Source organism: Pleurodeles waltl, chromosome 3_1, assembly GCF_031143425.1.
Source record: "Pleurodeles waltl isolate 20211129_DDA chromosome 3_1, aPleWal1.hap1.20221129, whole genome shotgun sequence".
Classification (NCBI taxonomy): Eukaryota; Metazoa; Chordata; class Amphibia; order Caudata; family Salamandridae; genus Pleurodeles; species Pleurodeles waltl.
Window position 1 is genome coordinate 1,503,694,393 of NC_090440.1, and position 21,372 is coordinate 1,503,715,764.

Below are 21,372 nucleotides of genomic sequence, written 5' to 3' on the forward strand. Positions count from 1 at the left end.
TGAAACAAACACTTTTGAACAAATAATACTATTTACCCTGAAAAATCTCAGGGCTCCTTAACTAGGTCTTTTTGCAATCCTTGAACACTGGGCTATATCAGGACACAGGGGCGATGCACAGAGGCTCACAAAATGGAGGTGGCTGTCTTGGGCTTCCCTCCACAAACTTAAGGGGCCAGAGCAGGTTGGGGGGACGGGTCTCAGGTGCAGCAGGGACTAAGGGAGCCATCCAGCTAAGTCCAGTCCCTGTGGTCAGGGGGAAAGGCAACTGCTGCTCTATTCAGAATCTCCTTGGATACAGACAGGCTGAATCCACACTTCCAAGCTAGCAGAGTCTACTTTCCTAGGTAAGGGTAGATTGTTTAAGAAACATACACCGGAATAGTGGTGGGCGCGCACTCTAAAATCGGGCTTTTTTAAAGGCAAAAATACAGGGGGGCAGACAGTTTTCAAGCACAATTTAAATCACAGAAACAGATTAAAACAGTCTCCTAAAAACACACTCTGCAAGATGTATGTAGCCTTTTTACTTAGAAGAGAAAAAAAGGGGGGGGGGTGCCACAAACTAGCAAGGCAATTCACACAGTCACGGCAAAAACGGATAAAAAAAAAACACCACTTTAAAAGAGGCCAGGCTGCCTGAAACACAGGGAGTCCACAGTAAAACAGACACAGGTAGCTGAAACAAACACTTTTGAACAAATAATACTATTTACCCAGAAAAATCTCAGGGCTCCTTACCTAGGTCTTTTTGCAATCCTTGAACACTGGATTGTGTGCTTTTTGCCTGCCTTTCCCTACTCCTCACTGATTTCCCAGGCTCTCAGCCCTGTCATGTGCTTGTCTGCTACCTGCTTGTCCCTCCTTCTCACTGCTTTCCCTGTGCTCTCTGCCCTATGCATACATGACTGTCTGTCCACCTGTCCCTCCTTTTCATTACTTTCTGTGGGCTCACAGCTTTGTTGAATGAGTGCCTGCTGCCTACCTCTCCCTCCTTCTTGCAGTTTTTTCCAGACACTCAGCCACATTGTATGCATCCCTGCTGCCTGTCTGTCCCTCCTTCTCACTGCTTTCCCAGGAGACTCAGCCTCATTGTGTGCTTGCCTGCTGCCTGCCTGTCCCTCGTTCTCACTGCTTTCCCTAGAATATCAGCCCCTATTTACCAATGCATTCTCTAGGCTCTCAGCCTAGGTTTGTGCATGTCAGTTCCTGCCTGTCCCTCCATCTCACTGCTTTCCCAGGCTCTGAGCCCAGTTGTGTGCATGGCTGCTGCCTGCCTGTCCCTCCTTCTCACTGCTTTCCCAAGACTCTTAGCCCTGTTGTGTATGTGAATGTTGCCTGCCTGTCCCTCCTTTTCACTGTTTTCTCTGGGCTCTCATCCTTGTTGTGTGCATGCCTGCTGCCTGCTTGTACCACCTTCTCACTGCTTTCACTGCGCTCTTGGCATCATTGTGTGTGTGACTGCTGCCTGCCTGTCCCTCCTTTTCACTGTTTTCCCCTGGCACTCAGCCTCGTTGTATGCCTGCTGCCTGTTTTTCTGTTAGGAATGATTCACTGCTGTCCCCGGGCTGTCAGTCCTGTTGTGTGCATACCTGCCTGTCCCTCCTTCTTACTGATGTCCCTGGGCTCATAGCCATGTCGTGTCAATGACTGCTGCATGACTACCCCTACTTCTCACTGCTTTCCCTGGGGTCTCTACTCTGTTGTGTGCATGACAGCTGCCTGCCTGTTCCTTCTTCTAACTGCTTTTTCTCTGGCTCTCATCCCTGTCATGTGTGTGCCTGCTGCCTACCTGTCCCTCTTTCTCACTGCTTTCTCCAGGCTCTCAGCCCTATTGCGTGCTTGCCTGCTGCCTTCCTGTCGCTCCTTCTTACTGCTTTCCCCAGGCTCTGAGCCCAATTGTGTGCTTGTCTGCTGCATGTATGTCCCTACTTCTCACTGATTTGTGGAAGGTGATGATTTTGCCCCACCCCCAACTGAGGGTGGGGACCCATAAGATGATCCAGAGAGAAAGAGCACATTGTGCTAAATACTTTGGTGGTGGCCCCATCCTCCTAAGACTAACACAGAGTGAGTTATGGGCAAGCATATTAAGAAAATGAACGGCCCCACAATGCATTATGGGGCAAGTCCTTTGAGAGTAGTAAATATTGTAGTAGTGGCTCTCTGGCTGTGCCTGGGAGAGCCGTGCTAAGGTTTTCATCATTTTACATGCAGCCTCATGCCGCGTTGTTTTTGATGCAGGGCGCATGGTCCCAACTGGGCTCCCCAGAACTGGCTGATCCTGGAGGGTAGCATGGGGTGCAGTGGCACTCCCCCCATCCTCAATAGATTCCACGGGGTAAAGGGATGCAGTCCTGGGCCCTTTCCACATTCTGCGGGGGGAGCATGATGGTGCTCCCTCCATCCTGAAAATCTAAGGGTCAAGAGTACTCAGGGGTCGGGATGGGGTTCCAGCATCCTCCATCATAAGTCCTTCAGGAGGATGGGATGCCCGGGTGGGATGAGTACGAAGAGTGGGTCCCATGCACGCCCTCTTCCCAACATGAATAAACATCCTCCTTGTGCTGTCCCCTGGTCCACCCCGGAGGAAATTATTGAAACGAAAGTAGAGACCCATGCACACCGAGGGAGGAATTATGTAAAAAATCACCTAACATGAAAATGCCTAACACGGGCCCGTTGGGCCAATTTGGATGATCCTGGGCTCATTTTACTCCTGGTAGTGAACTCTACCCTTCAGTGGCACTTGCAATCATTCTCCTCAGCAGTCCTCCAAAAGCTGGTCCTCCTGGCTCCCTGCACCAGTTCTCCTCTGTGACTTTGTTGGTTGGTGCAGAAAAGTCCAGGGTTTCCCCCAAATGGTCCTCAAAGGGAGTATGGGGACTAGCTTCACTGGCCTTTGTGAAGACCCGCTGGTCCTGGGGTCAACTGAACAGGGTCCTGGGCCATGAGTTGGGATCAGGGGGTTCCTCCTTCAAGTTCTCCAAGGCAGCCTGAGGATCTAGCAGCACAGCAGGTAGAAAGTTTGCAGGCAAAAAGAAGGTCTTCTCCCTGTGTAGGAGTTTATAAAGGAGGAGACAGGCACCCCTAACTAATCCTGGGGTGCCACATCACCCTCCACCCCTGTCCCGACCATCCTGCACAGCATGTTGGGACATTCCAAAATGGTATCATCAAGGACTCACTGGTCACATCAGCTCTTGGGGTCTCAGCTCTACCCCTCTCTGACATCACTGCCGGGGACCTACATACTAGAATTTCAAAGGCGGCCCATGGTGGTGTTGCTCCAGTTGTCTGGGTGCTCACCTTTGTTCAGAGGACTTGGGCAGGCCCATTCCTGATGCAGTGTGACAGCTGGCAGATTGATACAGAGCATTACTCCCTGCCCCTTTCCTTCTCAGGAGCAAGGAAAAGTAGTGCTTATTACTCTCTTTGTGTGGTGGTGGCCACAATTCCTGCTGCTTGGAGAGAATGTAATTACTGGACACAGCTGGGTGACAACAGGCCTGGGCTCTGATCCTGAGCTGAGCCAGTGGAATATGAAAACTCTGAATGACTCACAAAATGTGCAGTTATCATTTTGGAAGTGGCAACTTTGAATTTCCTGCACAGGTTATACTTTAGTTCAAGACATCAATTGACTGTCTAGACCAAGGGGAAGGGAAACTACACTATAAGGCAGGTCCCTCCCTGGGTGTATAGTGGAATGTCACTATAATTAAAATAGTAAAACATACTGACTTTCCCTAATAGTTTATACTGTTCCCATGATGCTTATATGAGGTGAGTACCTATACCTGCAGAGTCCCCATTGTGCCAAGCTTCCTCTGGGCTGTTACTAGGCTTTGCACAACAGTAATCTCCCACATGCAGCCTGCAAATGTGTGCATATGTGTGTGCACCTGTGTTCATGTGTACCCATCCAAGTGCCCCTTACCCTTGTTGTGTAGCTTCAGCCTTATCTTAAAAGACGGGCACTGTTGGTAAGCAGGGTCAGTCTATTTAACACCTGATTACCGTGGGTGAGGCACTGGTATCAAGGCTCACCCATAGTAACAAGCCCAAAAACCAGGGGATCAAAGATGTCTGGGTGCACGGTTGGGGCAGAACCCAGTGCAACACACAGGCTCTCAGGCTTGTGGTGTTCATGCCTGCTGCCTGACTGTCCCTCCTTCTCACTGCTTTCCCCGGTCTCTCAGCTCTGTCGTGAGTGTTGCTACTGCCTTCCTGTCCCTCCTTCTCACTCCTTTTCCTGGGCTCTCAGCCCAGTCATCCGCTTTCCTGCTACCTGCCTTTTCCTCCTTCTTACTCATTCCCCTAGGCTCTCAGCATTGGCGTGCACATGCCTGCTGTCTGCCTGTCTGCCTGTCTTTCCTTCTCACTGTTGCCCGTATTTCTGTTATGAATGATTCACTATTTTCTCCAGGCTCCCAGCCCCATTGTGTGCATGCCTGTGCCTTGCTTCTCACTTCTTTTTACTGCATTCCTCGAGCTCTCAGCCCCATTGTGTTAATGCCTGCTGCCTGCCTGTTCCTCCTTCTCACTGCATGCCCCTGGCTCTCAGCCCTGCTGTGTGTGTGCCTGCTGTCTGCATTTCTGTTACAAATTATTCACTGCTTTGCCTGGGCTCTCAGCCCAATTTTGTGAATGTCTTCTGCCTGCCTATCCCTCCTTCTCGCTACTTTTCATGAGTTCTCAGCCCCGTCATGTGCATGCCCGTTACCTGCCTGTTTCTCCTTCTCATGCTTCCATGGGGCTCTCAGCTCATTGTGTGCATGCCTGTTGCCTGTCTGTCCCTCCTTCTCACTGCTTTCCCAGGAAACTCAGCCTCATTGTGTGCTTGCCTGCTGCCTGCCTGTCCCTCGTTCTCACTGCTTTCCCCAGAATATCAGCCCCATCTTGTGCATGCCTACTGTTTTACTTTATGTTATGAATGACCCCCTACTCCCTCGGGTTCTCAGCACAATTATGTGCCAGTCTTGCTCCCTACCTTTGCCCCCTTCTCATTGTTTTCCATGGGCTGTCATCCCCATTGTATACATTCTTGCTACCTGCCTTTCCCTCCTTCTCAGTGCATTTCATGGGCTTTCGGCCTCATCAATTGTGCCTGCTGGCTGCCTGTCCCTCCATCTCAGTGTTTTACCCAGGCCCTCAGCCCCGTTATGAACATTCTTGCTGCCTTCCTGTCCCTCCTTCTCACTGCTTCCCTGGCTGTCAGCCCCATCACGTGTAAGCCTGCTACCTTTCTGTTCCTCCCTCCATCTCCTTCCCTCAGGCTCTCAACATTGGAATGTGCATGCCTGCTGCCTGTCCCTCCTTCTCTCTATTTTCCTTGGGCTCTCAACCCCATCATGTGCATGCCTGCTGCTTGCCAGTCCCTCCTTCTCACTGCTTTCTACAGGATCTCAACTCTGTCATGTGTGTGCTTGCTGTCTGTCATTCTGTTATGAATGATTCACTGCTTTATCCAGGTTTTCAGCCCCATTGTGTGCGTGCCTGCTCTCTGCCTGTCCCTCCTTCTCACTGCTGTCCACTGGCTCTCAGCCCCATCATGTGTGTGCCTGCTGCCTACCTGCCCCTCCTTCTGCTGCTTTTCCGGGCTCTCAGCCACATTTTGTGCATTCCTTCTGCCTGTCCCTACTTCTCACTGCTAACCCCGGACTCTCAGCCCATCATGTGTGTCTGCTACCTGTCTGTCCCTCATTCTGGCGTGTGTGAGCCTGCTGGCTGCCTGTCTTCCTCACTGCTTTCCCTGGGCTCTCAGCCTCATTCTGAGTGTGACTGCTGCCTGCCTGTCACTCCTTCTTACTGCTTTCCCCAGACTCTCAGTCCCATTGTGTGCATTCCTGCTGCCTGTGTTTCTGTTATGAATGATTCATTGCATTCCCCTGGCTCTCCTTCTCATTTTGTGCATTCCTGCTCCCTGTCTTTCCCTCCTTCTCACTGCTTTCCCTAGGATCCCAGCCCCACTGTGTGCATGCCTGCTGCCTGCCTGTACCTTCTTCTCACTGCTGTCCCCAGGCTCTCCACCCTGTTGTGTGTGTGCTTGCTGCCTGCTGTTTCCTCTTTCTCACTTATTTTCCCAGGCTCTCGGCCCATTGTGTGTGTGTCGTGTGTCTGCCTGTCCTTACTTCTCACTGCATTCCAGTGGCTCTCAGCTCCATTGTATGCGTGCATGATGTCTTCCTGTCCTTCCTTCTCACTGCTTTCCCCAAGCTCTCAGCTCCATTTTTTGCATGCCTGTGCCTGCCTTTCCATTTTAATGATTAACTGTTTTCCCCAGGCTCTCAGCCCCATCATCTGCATGCTTGCTGCCTGCCTGTCTCTACTTCTCACTGCTTTCCCTGGGATCTCAGCCTCCCTGTGTGCTTGCCTGCTCAATGTCTGTTCCTCCTTCGCATTGCTTTTCCCAGCCTCTCAACCCCATTTTGTGCATCCTGCTTCCTGCCTGTTCCTGTTTCTTACTGCTTTCCCTGGACCCTCAGCCCCATTGTGTGCGCTCCTCCTGCCTGTCTGTTTCTCCTCACTGAATTACCCGGGGCACTCAGGCCCATTGTGCGCGTGCATGCTGCCCGCTTTTCCATCCCACTCTCTGCTCCAGTCTCTCAGCCCCGGTTTGTGTGTGTCTATTGTCTGCCTGTCCTTCCTTCACAATGCTTTCCCTGGGCACTGAGCCCTGTTGTGGTCGTGTCTGCTGCTTGTCTTTGTGATATGAATGATTCCCTGCTTTCCCTGGGCTCTCAGATCTGTTGGGTGCATGACTACTGCCTGACTTTTATTTCTTTCACTGCTTTCCCAGAGCACTCAGCCCCGTCATGACCATTCAAGCTGCCTTCCTGTGGCTCCTTTTCACTGCTCATCTTGGGCTCTCAGCCATGTTATATGCATGCCTGCTTTTCCCTCCTCACTGCTTTCACTGGGCTCATTGCTCCATTGTAAGATTGCCTGCTCTATGCCTGTCCCTCATTCTCCCTGCTTTCCTCGGGCTGCCAGCCCCATTTGTGTGCAATCCTGATGCCTGCCTTTTTGTTATGAATATTTAACTGCTTTCCCCAGGCACTTTGCCCCATTGTGTAAGTAAATACTGTCTGTCTATCCCTCTTTCTCACTGCTTTCCTGGGCTCAAAGCCCCCTCATTTGCATGCCTGCTGCCTGTACCTCCATCTAACTGCTTTTCACAGGATTTCAAACCCATTGTGTGTGTGCCTGTTGTCTGCATGTTCCTCTGTCTCACTGCTTTCCCTAGGCTCTCAGCCCCTTCATGTGTGGCTGCTGACCGAGTGTCCCTCCTTCTCACTACTTTCAGGGATCTCAGCCCTGCTCCATATATGGCTGTCTGCCTGCCTGTCCCTTCTTCTCGCTACCTCCTGCAGCCCCGTTGAGTGCACGACTTCTGCCTGACTATCCTTTCTTCTCACTGCTTCATCTGGGATCTCAGCCCTGTGATGTTTGTACCTGCTGCCTACTTGTCCCTCCTTGTAACTGCCTTCCCCAGACTCTTGTCCCTGTTGTGTGCATGCCTAGCTATCCCTCCTTCTCAGGCATTCCCAGTCTCTCAGCCACATAGTGTGCATGCCTGCATTTCCCTCCTTCTCACTGCTTTTTCTGTGCTCTCAGCTCCAGCATGTGCATGCCTGCTGCCTAACTGTTCCTCCTCCTCACTGCTTTCTGTGGGCTCTCAGCCCTGTTATGTGTATGTCTGCCTGTCCCTCCTTCAAACAGCTTTCTCTGTGCTCTCATCCTGTTCGTGTGCATGCTTGCTGCCTGCCTGTTTCTCTTTATCACTGCTTTCACCAGGCTCTCAGTCCCATTGTGAATGTGCCTGCTGCCTACCTTTCCCTTCTTCTCTCTGCTTTCCCTGGGCTTTCAGCCCTGTTGAGTGCATTCCTGCTGCCTGCCTGTCCCTCCATTTCACTGATTTCTCTGGGCTCCCAGCTTCGTTGTGTGCATGCCTGCTACTATCTTCTTCTCACTGCATTCCATGGGCTCTTAGCACAATTGTGTGTGTGCCTGCTGCCTGCCTGTCCCTCCTTCTCACTGGTTTCCACAGGCTCTCAGACCTAATGTGGGCATGCCTGCTGCCTGTCTGTCCCTCCTTTACATTGCTTTCCCCAGCCTCTAAGCCCTATTCTGTGCATGTCTGCTGCCTGTCTGTCCCTCTTTCTTACTGCTTTCCCTAGACTCTCAGCACCATTGCGTGTGGCTGCTACCTGACTGACCCTCCTTCTGATTGCTTTCCATGAGCTCTCAGCCATGTCTTGTCTGTACCTGCCTGTCCCTCCTTCTCATTGCTTTCCCCAGGCTCTAATCCCCTTTGTGTGTGTGCCTGTTTCTTGCTATCCCTCCTTCTCACTGCTTTCCCCAGGCACTCAAAACCAGTGTGCCTGATGCCTTCCTGTTCCTCCTTCTCAGTGACTTACCTGGGCTCTCGGCCCCATTGTGTGCCAGCCTTGCTGCTTGTCTTTCACTTCTTTTCACTGTTTTCCCCATGCTGTCAAACCCATTGTGTACGTTATGCTACCTTCCTCTCACTCCTTCTCACTGCTTTCTCCAAGCTCTGAGACCCACCATGGGTGTGCCTGCTGTCTGCCTGTCCCTCCTTCTCACTGCTTTCTGCTGGCTCTCAGCCCCGTGATGTGCGTTCCTTCTGGCTTTCTGTCCCTCCTTCTCACTGCTTTCTAGGGATCTCGGACTATTCATGTATTTGCCTGCTACCTGCCATTTCCGTCTTCTCACTCTTTCCCATGGGCACTCTGCATTGTTGTGAGAATGCCCTCTACCTGCCTGTCCCTCATTCTCACTGCTTTCTCCAGACTCTCATCACCGTTGTGTGCGTGCCTTCTGCTTGTCTTTCTGTTGTGAATGATTCACTGCTTTTCCCATGCTCCCAGCACCATTGTGTGAATGCCTGCTTTCCCCTCCTCACTGATTTCTCCAGCTCTCAGCCCCGTTGTGTGAGTGTCTTCTGCCTGCCTGTCCTTCCTTCTCTCTGAATTCCCCAGGCTCAAAGCTCCATCATGTGCATGCCTGCTGCCTGCCTGTCCCTTATTCTCACTGCTTTCCACAGGCTTTTAGTCCTGTTGAGTGTACTTGCTGCCTGCCCTTCCCTCCTTCTCAATGCTTTCCCTGGGTACTCAGTCATGTCTTGTGCATTCCTGATGCCTGCCTGTCCATCCTTCTGATTGCTTTCCCTGACTCTCAGCACTGTGGTGTGCATGTCTGCTGCCTTTTTTACTGTTATGAATGATCCACTGCTTTTCCTAGGCTTCCAGCTGCATTGTGTGCGTTCTTGCTGCCTTCCTTTCCCTCCTTCTTGGTGCTTTATCCAGACACTCAGCCCTATTGTGTGTGCCTCTACTTGCCTGTTCCAACTTCTTACTGCTTTCCCTGGTCTCTCATTCCCATCATGTGTGTGTGACTGTGGCCTGCCTGTCCCTCCTTCTCACTGCTTTCTCTGCGCTCTCAGCCCCGTTGTATGCATGCCTGCTGCCTGTCTGTCCTTCCTTTTCACTGCTTTCCCTGGACTCTCAGCCACATTGTGTGCTTGCCAGTTGCCTGCCTGTCCCTCCTTCTCACTGCCTGGTTCTGTGCATCCCTGCTGCATGCTTGTACCTTCTTCTCACTACTTTCCCCAGGCTGTTAGCATTATTGTGTATGTGCCTGCTGCCTGTCCCTCCTTCTCAATGCCTCTCAGCTTCATTGTGTGTAAACCGTCTGCCTAGCTTTCCCTCCTTCTCACTGTTTCCCTGGGCACTAAGCCCCCTTGTGTGCATGCCTGCTGCCTGCCTTTCTGGTATGAATGATTCACTGTTGCCCCCGAACTCTCAGCTCAATTGGGTGCATGTCTAGAGCCTGTCCTTCCTTCTCACTGCTTTACTTGGGCTCTAAGTCCCGTCATGTCCATGCCTGTTGTCTGCCTGTCCCTCCTTCTTACTGCTTTGCTTGGGATCTCTGTCTGTTGTGTGCATGCCAGCAACCTGTCTGTCCCTTTTTCTCACTGCTTTTCCCGGGCTCTGATCCCCATCATGTGCATGCCTGCTGCCTTCCTGTCCCTCCTTCTCACTGCTTTCCCCATGCTGTCAGCCCCATCGTGTGTATGCTGGTTACCTGCCTGTCCATCTTTCTCACTGATTTCGATGGGCTCTCAGCCCCATTGTGTGCATGCCTGTTGCCTGCCGTCCCTCCTTCTCACTGCTTTCCCTGGTCTCTCAGCCCATTCGTGTCTGTCACTCCATCTCACTGCTTTCCTGTACTCTCAGCCCCATCATGTACATAACTGCTGCCTGATTGTCTCTCCTTCTCACTGCTCACCATGGGCTCATCTCATCTGTATGCATGCCTCGCTGCCTGCCTGTTCCTTCTTCTCACTGCTATTTGTTGGCTCTTACCCCTGTTGCGTGCATGCCTGCCTCCTGCCTGTTCCTCCATCTCACTGCTTCCTCCAGGCTCTTAACCCTGTTGTGTGCATGCCTGCCTTTCAATACCTCTCCCTACTTTCCCAAGGCTCTCAGCCCCCTTGTGTGTGTGTCTGCCTGTCCCTCCTTCTCACTGTTTTCCCTGGGCTCTCATCCCATTACGTGAGTGTCTGTCTGCATGCTAGTAACTCCTTCTCACTGCTTATTCTGGCTTCTCAGCCCCATTGTATGCATGCCTGCTGCCTAACTGTCCCTAGTTCTCAGTGTTATCCCCTTGCTTTCAACCTTGTTGTGTGTATGTCTGTCTGTCTGCCTGTCCCTCCTTCTCACTGTTTTCCACAGGCTCTGAGCCCCATTGTGTGTGTGCCTGCTGTCTGACCTCCCCTCCTTCTCAATGCTTTCAGTGGGCTATTAGCCCCATCGTGTGCATGCTGATGCCTGTCTGTCACTCCTTCTAACTGTTTTCCCTGGGCTTTCAGTCCCCTTACTTGAATGCCTGCTGTCCCTCCTTCTCACTGATTTCCCCAGGGCTCTCATCCCCATCATTTGAGTGCCTGCTGTCTGCCTGTCTCACCTCACTGCGTTCCCTGGGTTCTCAGCCTCTTTGTGTGCATGTCTGCTGCCTGCCAATGCCTTATTCTCAATGCTTTCCCCAGGTTCTTATCCACATTGTGTGCATGCCTGCTGTCTGCCTGTCCCTCCATCTCTGTTCTTTTCCTGGGCTCTCAGCCCCCTTGTGTGCATGCCAGCTACCTTTCTGTCCCTCCTTCTTACTGCTTTCCTCAGGCTCTCAGCACCATCATGTGCATGCCTGCTGCCTTTCTGCTATGAATGATAGGAGCGACTGCGCAGCGGGCTCTCCGCTGGCGCGCCCGAGGCACGCCAGAGGCAAGCCCGTCTGCGCCCGTCTGCGCCCGTCCGCGCCTGGCCCGCACCCAGCGCCACGACCCCTGGTCCCCAGCTCTCCCAAACCCCGCTGCTCCGCTACGACCCCACCACCCTCCACGCCCTCAACCCAGGGCGCTCCAACACCTGCTTCCAAGCTCACCCCAAACGCACCCATGGACCCTTCGCCTGCAACTCCTGCAAACGCATCTTCCACCACGCAACTACCATGACCACCAGCCCACGCGCCATCAACCACCTCAAGTGCATCCTAGTCAACGCTCGATCTGACCACAAGCACGCCGTTGAACTCTGGGACCTCCTGGACTCCACAGCACCGGACGTCGCCTTCATCACGGAGACCTGGATGAACGCCTCTTCGGCCCCAGACATCGCCACTGCCATCCCCGAAGGCTACAAGATTTCCAGAAAAGACCGCACCAACCAAGTAGGAGGAGGTATCGCCATCGTCTTCAAAGACTCCATCAGCGTCACCACCTCCACCGAAGACACCCCCCTCGCCGCTGAACACCTGCATTTCCAGATTCGCACCAACCCCAGGACCACCCTCAGAGGATCCCTCGTCTACCGTCCCCCCGGACCGCGCGCCCCTTTCAGCGACTCCATCGCAGACTTCGTCTCCCCGCACGCCCTCGCCTCACCAGACTACATCCTCCTAGGCGACCTCAACTTCCATCTGGAACAAAACAACGACCCCAACACCACCGCCCTGCTCGACAACCTCGCCAACCTCGGCCTCAAGCAACTGGTGAACACCGCCACCCACATCGCCGGACACACGCTTGACCCTATCTTCTCCGCCAGCAAACACGTCTTCTTCAGCCACACCTCTGCTCTACACTGGACCGACCACAGCTGTGTACATTTCACATTCCGACGCAAGACCCGCCATCTCCGCACTCAACCCATCCCTCGTCGACAGTGGAACAAAATCCCCGAAGAGCAACTCTTCTCCGCACTCGCCGTCAACCAACCTACCCTCACCACCGACCCCAACGTCACAGCCCTCAGCCTCTCGAACTGGATCTCCAACTGCGCAGACAACCTTGCTCCCCTCAGATGCACGCATCAACACGCCACCACCAAAAAACCTCTCTGTTTCTCTGACACCCTCAAAGAATCGAAGAAAACATGTCGCGCCCTCGAGAAGGCCTGGCGCAAGGACCACACCGCCGACAACATGACCGCCCTCAAAAACGCAACCCGCGAACACCACCACCTGAACCGCGCAGCCAAAAGGAACTTTTTCACCGACAGACTGGACAAAAACAGCCAAAACAGCAGAGAACTTTTCAGCATTGTCAAAGAGTTCTCCAACCCCAACGTCAACGCCAACGCCGTCACGCCCTCACAAGACTTGTGCAACTCCCTCGCCACCTTCTTCCATCGCAAGATCAGTGACCTCCACGACAGCTTCGGACACCAGACCCAACCAAGCATCACCGAACCCACACCCCCGGCCATCACCCTCAACGACTGGACCCACATCAACACTGAAGAAACCAAAACCACCATGAACTCTATCCACTCCGGTGCCCCATCGGACCCCTGCCCTCACTTTATCTTCAATAAAGCCGACGACATCATCGCCCCGCACCTCCAGGCCGTCATCAACTCTTCTTTTTCTTCTGCTACCTTCCCCGAAAGCTGGAAACACGCCGAAGTCAACGCCCTACTAAAGAAACCTACGGCTGACCCTAGCGACCTGAAAAACGTCCGCCCCATCTCGCTCCTCCCCTTCCCTGCCAAGGTAATAGAGAAGACCGTCAACAAACAGCTTACCACCTTCCTGGAAGACAACAACCTGCTCGACATTTCACAAACCGGATTCCGAACCAACCACAGCACTGAAACCGCCCTCATCTCAGTCACAGACGACATCAGAACCCTGATGGACAATGGTGAAACAGTCGCCCTCATCCTCCTCGACCTCTCGGCTGCCTTCGACACCGTCTGTCACCGCACCCTAATAACCCGCCTCCGCTCAACCGGGATCCAAGGCCAGGCCCTGGACTGGATTGCCTCCTTCCTCTCAAACCGATATCAAAGAGTTTACCTCCCACTGTTTCGCTCAGACCCCACCGAGATCATCTGCGGCGTACCTCAAGGCTCATCGCTTAGCCCGACACTCTTCAATGTCTACATGAGCCCCCTCGCCGACATCGTACGCAAGCACGACATCATCATCACCTCCTACGCTGACGACACCCAACTTATACTCTCCCTCACCAAGGATCCCGCTAGCGCCAAGACCAACCTACAAAAGGGCATGAAGGACGTCGCAGATTGGATGAGGCTCAGCCGCCTAAAGCTGAACTCGGACAAAACGGAAGTCCTCATCCTCGGCAATACCCCGTCCGCTTGGGACGACTCCTGGTGGCCCACGGCCCTCGGCACCGCACCGACCCCCTCAGACCACGCCCGCAACCTCGGCTTCATATTGGACCCTCTTCTCACCATGACCAAGCAAGTCAACGCCGTGTCCTCCGCCTACTTCCTCACCCTCCGCATGCTCCGCAAGATCTTCCGCTGGATTCCCGCCGACACTAGAAAATCCGTGACCCACGCCCTCGTCACGAGCCGCCTGGACTACGGCAACACCCTCTATGCTGGGACCACCGCTAAACTCCAAAAACGCCTGCAACGTATTCAAAACGCCTCGGCCCGCCTCATCCTCGACGTACCCCGCAACAGCCACATCTCCGCACACCTGAGACACCTGCATTGGCTCCCAGTCAGCAAAAGGATCACCTTCCGACTTCTCACCCACGCACACAAAGCCCTCCACAACAAGGGACCGGAATACCTCAACCGTCGCCTCAGCTTCTATGCCCCCACCCGTCTCCTCCGTTCCTCTGGCCTCGCGCTCGCTGCCGTCCCTCGCATCCGCCGCTCCACGGCGGGTGGGAGGTCCTTCTCCTTCCTGGCAGCCAAGACCTGGAACACCCTCCCCACCAGCCTCAGGACCACCCAGGACCACTCCGCATTCCAGAGACTCCTCAAAACCTGGCTTTTCGACCAGCAGTAACCCCCCTTTCCCCCTAGCGCCTTGAGACCCGCACGGGTGAGTAGCGTGCTTTATAAATGTTAATGATTGATTGATTGATTGAATGATTCATTACTTTCTCTGTGTGCAAGCATCGTGCATGTCCCTTCTTCTCAATGCTTTCCCCAAGTTCTCATCCCTGTTGTGTGCGTGCCTGCTGCCTTCACCGGGCTCTCAGCCCTGTCGTCTGACCGCCTGCTGCCTGACTATCCCAATGTCTCACTGTTTTCCCCAGGCTCTCAGCTACGTTCTCTGACTGCCTACTTCCTGCCCCTCCTTTTCACTGCCTTTCCCAGACTCTCAGCCGTATTGTGTGCATGCCTGCTGCCTGTCCTTCTGTCATGAATGATTCATTGCTTTCCCCAGGCTCTTAGCCCCATCATGTGTGTGCATGCTACCTGCCTGTCCCTCCTTCTCACTGCTTTCCCCGGGCACTCAGCCCCATTGTGTGTGTGCCTGCTTCCTGACTGTCCCTCTTTCTCAATGTTTTCCCTGGGCTCTCAGACGTGTCTTGTGCATGTCTGCTGCCTGCCTGTCCTTCCTTCTCACTGTTTTCCTCAGGATCTCAGCCCCTCTGGGTGCGTACCTGCTGCCTGCCTGTCCCACCATCTCACAGCTTTCCCCAGGCTCTCAGCCCCTCTGAGGGTGTGCCTGCCTGTCCCTTCTTCACACTGCTTTCCCTGGTCTCTCTCAGGTGTGTGTGCCTACCTGTACCTCCTTCTAACTGCTTTCCATGGGCTCCCAGCCCCATTGTGTGTGTGCCTGCTGCCTGCCTATTACTCCTTTTCACTGCTTTCCCTGGGCTCTCAGTCCCATTGTATGCATGCCTGCTGCCTGCCTGTCCCTCCTTCACACTTCTTTTCCTGGTCTCTCAGCCCTGTGGTGTTTGCGCCAACCTGTCCCTCCTTCACACTGCTTTCCCCGGTCACGCAATCCTGTGGTGTGGGTGCCTGCCTGGCCTTCCTTCTAGCTACTTTCCCTGGGCTTGCAGCACCATTATGTGTGTGCCTGTTGCCTGCCTATCACTCCTTCTCACTGCTTTCACTGTGATCTCAGTCCTGTCATGCATGTGCCTGCTCCCTGCCTGTCACTCCTTCTCACTGCTTTCCCCAGTCTCTTAGCCCCATTGTGTACGTGACTGCTGCCTCCATGCCCTTTTTTCTCACTGTTTTCCCTGGGCTCTCAGCCTCATCATGTGCATGTCTGCTGCATGTCTTTCTGTTATGAATGAATCACTACTCTCTTCAGGCCCTCAGCACCATTGTGTGTGTGCCTTCTACCTGCCTATCCTTCCTTCCCATTGCTTTCCCTGGGCTCTCAGCCCTGCCTTGTGCATGTCGGCTGTCTCTCTGTCTCTCCTTCCCACTGTTTTCCCCAGGCTTACCTCTTAATCCTGTTTTGGGCATGCCTGCTGTCTGCCTTTCTTTTATGAATGATTTACTGTTTTCCCTCAGCTCTCAGCCCCGTTGTGTGCATGTCAGCCTGTCCCTCCTTTTCTCTGCTTTCTCTGGGCTCCCAGCCCTTTTGTGTGTGTCTTCTGCCTGCCTGCCCCTCCTTCTCACTGCTTTCCCTGGGCTCTTAGACCCATTGCCTGTGTGCCTGTCATCTGATTGTCCTTCCTTCACTGCTTTCCCCAGGCTCTGAGCCCTTTTGTGTGCATGTATGCTGCCTGCATGCCCTTCTTTCTCACTGCTTTCCGTGGGCTCTGAGCTCTGTTGCGTGTCTCTACTGCACACCTGTCCTTCTTTCTCACTGCTTTCCACAGGTTCTCAGCATTGTTGCGTGGGTGACTGCTGCTTGCCTGTCTATCCTTCTCCCTGCTTTCCTTAGGCTCTCAGCCATGTTCTGTGCATACCCTTTGCCTGCCTTTCTGGTATTAATGATTAACTGCTTTCCCCAGGCTCCCAGCCCTGTTGTGTGCCTGCCTGATGCTTGTCCCTCCTTCTCACTGCTTTCCTCAAACTCTCAGCCCTGTAGTGTCTGCTGATTGCCTGAAGCTGAGTCCCAAAACGGCTGCCAACACTTCCTGGTGGAATTGTTGGTAGCAAATCAGATGTCAGCACGAGATCTCAGTGAGCCACGGCCCTAAATATCTATATTTTTCCCCCTTTAATATCTTGAAAACTACTGAACAGATTTACACCAAATAACACAAAGCTTGATCAACGACCAAAAGCTACCTTTCTGCCAAATTTGGTATAATTCTGTCAAGCGGTTCTGGCTGCAGGCCTGTCTAAAGACTCTATTTGAATTAACATGGGAAAAACACTGTTTGTGACCCCCTTTTTCTTGGCCCCTGCTTGACAAACCACCCTAAAAATGTCCATGCACAACAAGATCCAATTTGCCCCTTTTTAAAATTTGTGAAGATTCGTTAAACAGTGTCAAAGATATAATCAAGTCAAAAAATACATTTTCAATGGAACTAGGAGCCTGATTAGGTCTTGGCAAAGTGAAATAATCAATGACAAACATGCCAGTGTCCCGTCTGCCCTGTTATGATCACATTATCTCCTATAGGGATCAAATTATCACAGGCAGGATATCAGTCACCATTTTGATGGAATATTCCCTTGCTCTTGACCTAAATCAGGCCCTAGGTTCTAACTATAACATGATTTGCATGCTAGAATGCTGTGCACAGGGGTTGGGGGGTAGGGTTTTAGTGGGAGGTTTAGTGCAGGGCATGGCCACCCATGGCAGGGGCTTCCATGTCGTGTGGGTTGGGTGCAGGGCCTTGTTGCGGTGTGGGGTAGGCTTTCCGTGAGGTAATAAAATATGAATTAATGTTAAAATATTCACTTAAAAGCAAAGGTTTATGTGACTTTATAATTAGGAATTGCAATTATATCATACTTTACATTAAATAAATCTTTGAAATTCACTGAAAAAAACAAAGGTTAAAATAACATTACAGGTAAGTGAAAATTTCAGTCGCAATGTAATGTTTTAAACTAAAACAAATACGGACATTCACCAGTCATACTTTTCTCCAGTAACTATAACTCAAGCCCTAAAGTAGCTATGACTCAAGCCCTTGTCTTACACTTCCCTTAGTCTTTCAGCACAATGATGCTCACTGTGGGGACAGGGCCTACTTCATTGATAGCTGGTTACCTGCTGTATGTCAGCCACCAGTGTTCCCATCCTCAAAATAACATAAGAAGGCTGTTCCAGGGTTGTAAATGTCATTTATTATCATTATTTCAAAATTAGAGAGACATGGCATGTTTTCACCTAGGCAGTCTTGAACACATGATTCCACTTTCACCAGTGAGTGCAATATATAACAAAAACAGTGCAGATAGACTAAATAAGTTACAAGTGTGTTAGACTCAAGACCATAAAATAACATGGATGGATGTCCCACAAACATCCAACCCTTGTTCACAGCATGGGGTTGGCCGCATGGCCTGGCCTCTGAGCAACCAACCCTTCACCATAGACTGCCTCCTGTAGCAATAATGGCGTTATCAAGGGGTGAGCATATCAATATATATAAGGCAGATCTATCATCTTTCTCCAAAGTCACCACTATTTTTATTTAGATCTATAGTTCAATAATTCACACAATGTGATGTTTATTATACATAAATATTGTTTACAGAACTTTTATTAAAACATATATGTGACTCCTTATTTTTACATAGTTTTTATTAGTACATTTTGTGGGCAAAGTTTGTGAATAAATAATCAAAGATATATTTTTTTCGCTTAAAAAACAAACATGTCTCAGACTCTTTAATATTTTTCATCCCAAAATTACAATCTTAAGAACAACTACTAGAGGGTCATGGGTATTTTGGCTATGTCTTCAGGCTGCACATAGGGCAGCCATACAACTAGGTCATAGATGGTGCTGCATGCTCAGCTCTACAGCAAGCCAGCCTAGGAAATGCTTTGAAAAAATATGGTAAGTTTACCTGGGGTCATGGATTCAATGTCCTAGGAGTCTAACTGGTTTATTCTAAAGTTGGTGAGGGGGCTGTAAAACATAAATAGCCCTGGCAGGGCAGTATGGGGTGCTTCTTGAAGGGGCAGTGGATAATGAATAAATAATAAAGGAGCAGAGGCAGCTCATTTATTATCCACAATTTGCTTTGTTGTTTATGTTTTTTTCTGGATGTCCCATTCCCATCTGGGACACTCACTGAGCACACACAGCCCTACAGGCTTGTTGCAAGTAGCTCAAGGCTGCTCAGGAGCCAGCTTGTTTTTATTTAAGAGGTACTTAGATAAATAAATGATAAGGGGCATCCTAAACTTATATTATTATTGAGGCCACGGGGAGCTCTAAAAGCCCCACAGCCCTGCCCACACCCTGTTCCTGAAGGGGCTGGGCTTCAGCAATATTTTTTAAGTGAGCTTCCCTGGTGTCCTCATGGTATACCCTACAGCTGGTTCCATGTTGCAGGCTGTGGGAAGAGGGCCAGAGGATCATGACCCCACAACCCTTCCAGCTCCCATGCTTGCAGCTATTGTTTGTGCAGCAGGAGCCGACATTGCTCGCACCCTGCAGGAGCAATTTCCATTTGCTCCCACAGGATGGGAGTAACTGACAGTATTTTCTCTGCCCAAAAACCTGGGCAGGGAAAACCTTTGTTTTCCCACTAGAAAGCTGACTTCTGCTTCCTAGTGGTGCCCATATTCTCAGGCAGGGAAAAGATGATGTCCTGAAAGTGGGCCCCCAAACACCATACTTGAGCCGGCTCCAAGGTATGGGGGTCCCTGGGGCCACTGAATGACGCTAAGAGGGATCCACATGTCCCCCTCCACATTTGGAGAATGCCGTCCCAGCGAATACAGGCCCTGGGATCTTTTCAAGTTCAGGAAGGTGTGCAGTATGGCCCCTTCCACCTACTTAAAATGATAGCTCCAGGGAATGGGTCTCTGGGTCCTGTCAGAGGCTTGGGAAAGGGGCCACACATACCCTTCTGCATTATCAATATGTGCGCTCGAGGTGATCGGGCCCCCTGGGCCTTTTTGGGCTTAGGGAGGGAGTGCCACACAGCGCACCTCTCCTTCAATAAAATATCAGCCATCAGGGATACTGTCCCCGGGGCCTGTTAGAGGCTTGGGAAGGAAGGCCAATAACCCCCTCCACCTATATTATATATGTGCCACCCTCATGGGCCATAGACAACCCTGGGGTATAGTTTTTATTTCATGGGAGCTTGTGTTTTTTTAATTTCATCCCATATTTGCAAATCCTCCCAATTGTTCTGCAAAATAAAAAAAAAATAAAGCATTGTTTACCGTTGGCGGGGTTTCTCTGGGACCCAACCACCAGGCCTAGGGGGTCAAGGTATCCCTAACCTTCCCCTGTGTCTTTTTCCACATCTTTTGTAGGACTCTGGACTTAGTCCTGAGTCCTAAGATGGCTGTATCCACAATGTTGTTGATATGGTGGCAGCCAATCAGATCTCTCCAAGACATCTGTCAGCCCTGTGGATCCTCAGCGGCATGATATATCCATAGATTTTGGGTGATAATTTCTTAGAAACTACTGAATGGATTTACACTAAATCACAAACAGCACTTTTCTCCTAGATCAAGAAGTAGCTTTCTGCCAAATTGTGTGTGAATCCTTCCAGGGGTTTGGGCTGTAGTTATAGTTAAAATTCCTATTTAGAAAAGAATGGGGAAAACGCATTTTGGGACCCCCCTTTTTTTCGGCCCATGCTAAAGGATTATATCAAATCATGCAAGGAAAAAGCTCAGGTGAAAAAAAAAAATAGTTGGAAGTGTTTTTAAGATACATCAAACAGCACCCAAAACAAAAGCTCTCCGTGCATTTTTTATAGGCTCCTTTAGACATACATACCAATTTTGGCAGAATGCTAGATCATTGTCCACAGACTGTGCTTTTTGTGATTTGTTGTCAATACATTCAGGGTTGTTTTTTTTAAATTAAGGGTCAAAAACAATTGTATAGTTAGATGGATGGGCTTGAAAGTGTCCTATGGGAGTCCCGTGAGAGTGGAAATTAAAAAATGGAGCCCTGTGATTGGTCAAGTGGTCCATTTTTCCTGTGATCCTTCATGTTCTCACAGTAGAGAAAGGTTTCTGCAAGTTTCACAAGAGCAAGCGCTCTGATTGGCTGGCTGTTGGAATGTTACACATCAAATGGCAGGCTTTACTGTTTACTGTGTAAAATTCAAGGTGTTGTGGAAATGAAGTGAACAATTTATAAAAGGCGGCAGCAGAAAGTCATGCTGTTCCCCTAGATTTAGAAACGAGGTATCTGAGGGATTAATACTATGATAAAAATACATTTATAATATTTTCAACTAATTTTTGTGATCTTGCAGGACTCTTGTAGGATCACGAATAGTAAAAAGGGGTAGATGAGTTCTGAATACACTCCATTAGTAGGAATGAATATACTGGTCATTGTTTTTGAGAGGAAGCATGTAAAAGATATGCATTGTGATGAATAGATGGTTAATTCCGATTTTCCAAAAAAGTTAAGATCTTGCAAGACTCTCATGGGATCATGAACAGTAGAAAGCAGTAGGTGATCTTTGAAGATTCTGTAGTATGCACACTTTGCATGTGATGTAGTCTCTTCCCATACCCTACTCTGCATTTCCATTATCAGAGAGAGGGGTGTTAGCAGGGAGAACATTCCCTTGACAGAGCATACTATACACACCTGTCATCCAAGAGAGGGGCCCCAGTGGAGAGGCCGATTTCTCTCCCCAAACCCGTCATGTGAGACACAGTTGTGACAGAAGAGTCCAATTCATGTACACAGCCTAATACACACCTGTCATCGGAGAGAGAGGTCTGACAGGAGAATTCAGTCCATGAATATGCTGTACTATGCACAGTCATTAACAGAGAGTGAAGTCTGGCAGTAGAGGCTAGTCCATGTAAACATTCTGTTAACCACACCCGACATCTGAGACAGAGGTCTCACTGGAGAGGCCAGTCTTTCTCTATACAACCTACATGCATACCTATCACCTGAGAGAGAGGTCTTGAAGTTGAGGGTAGTCC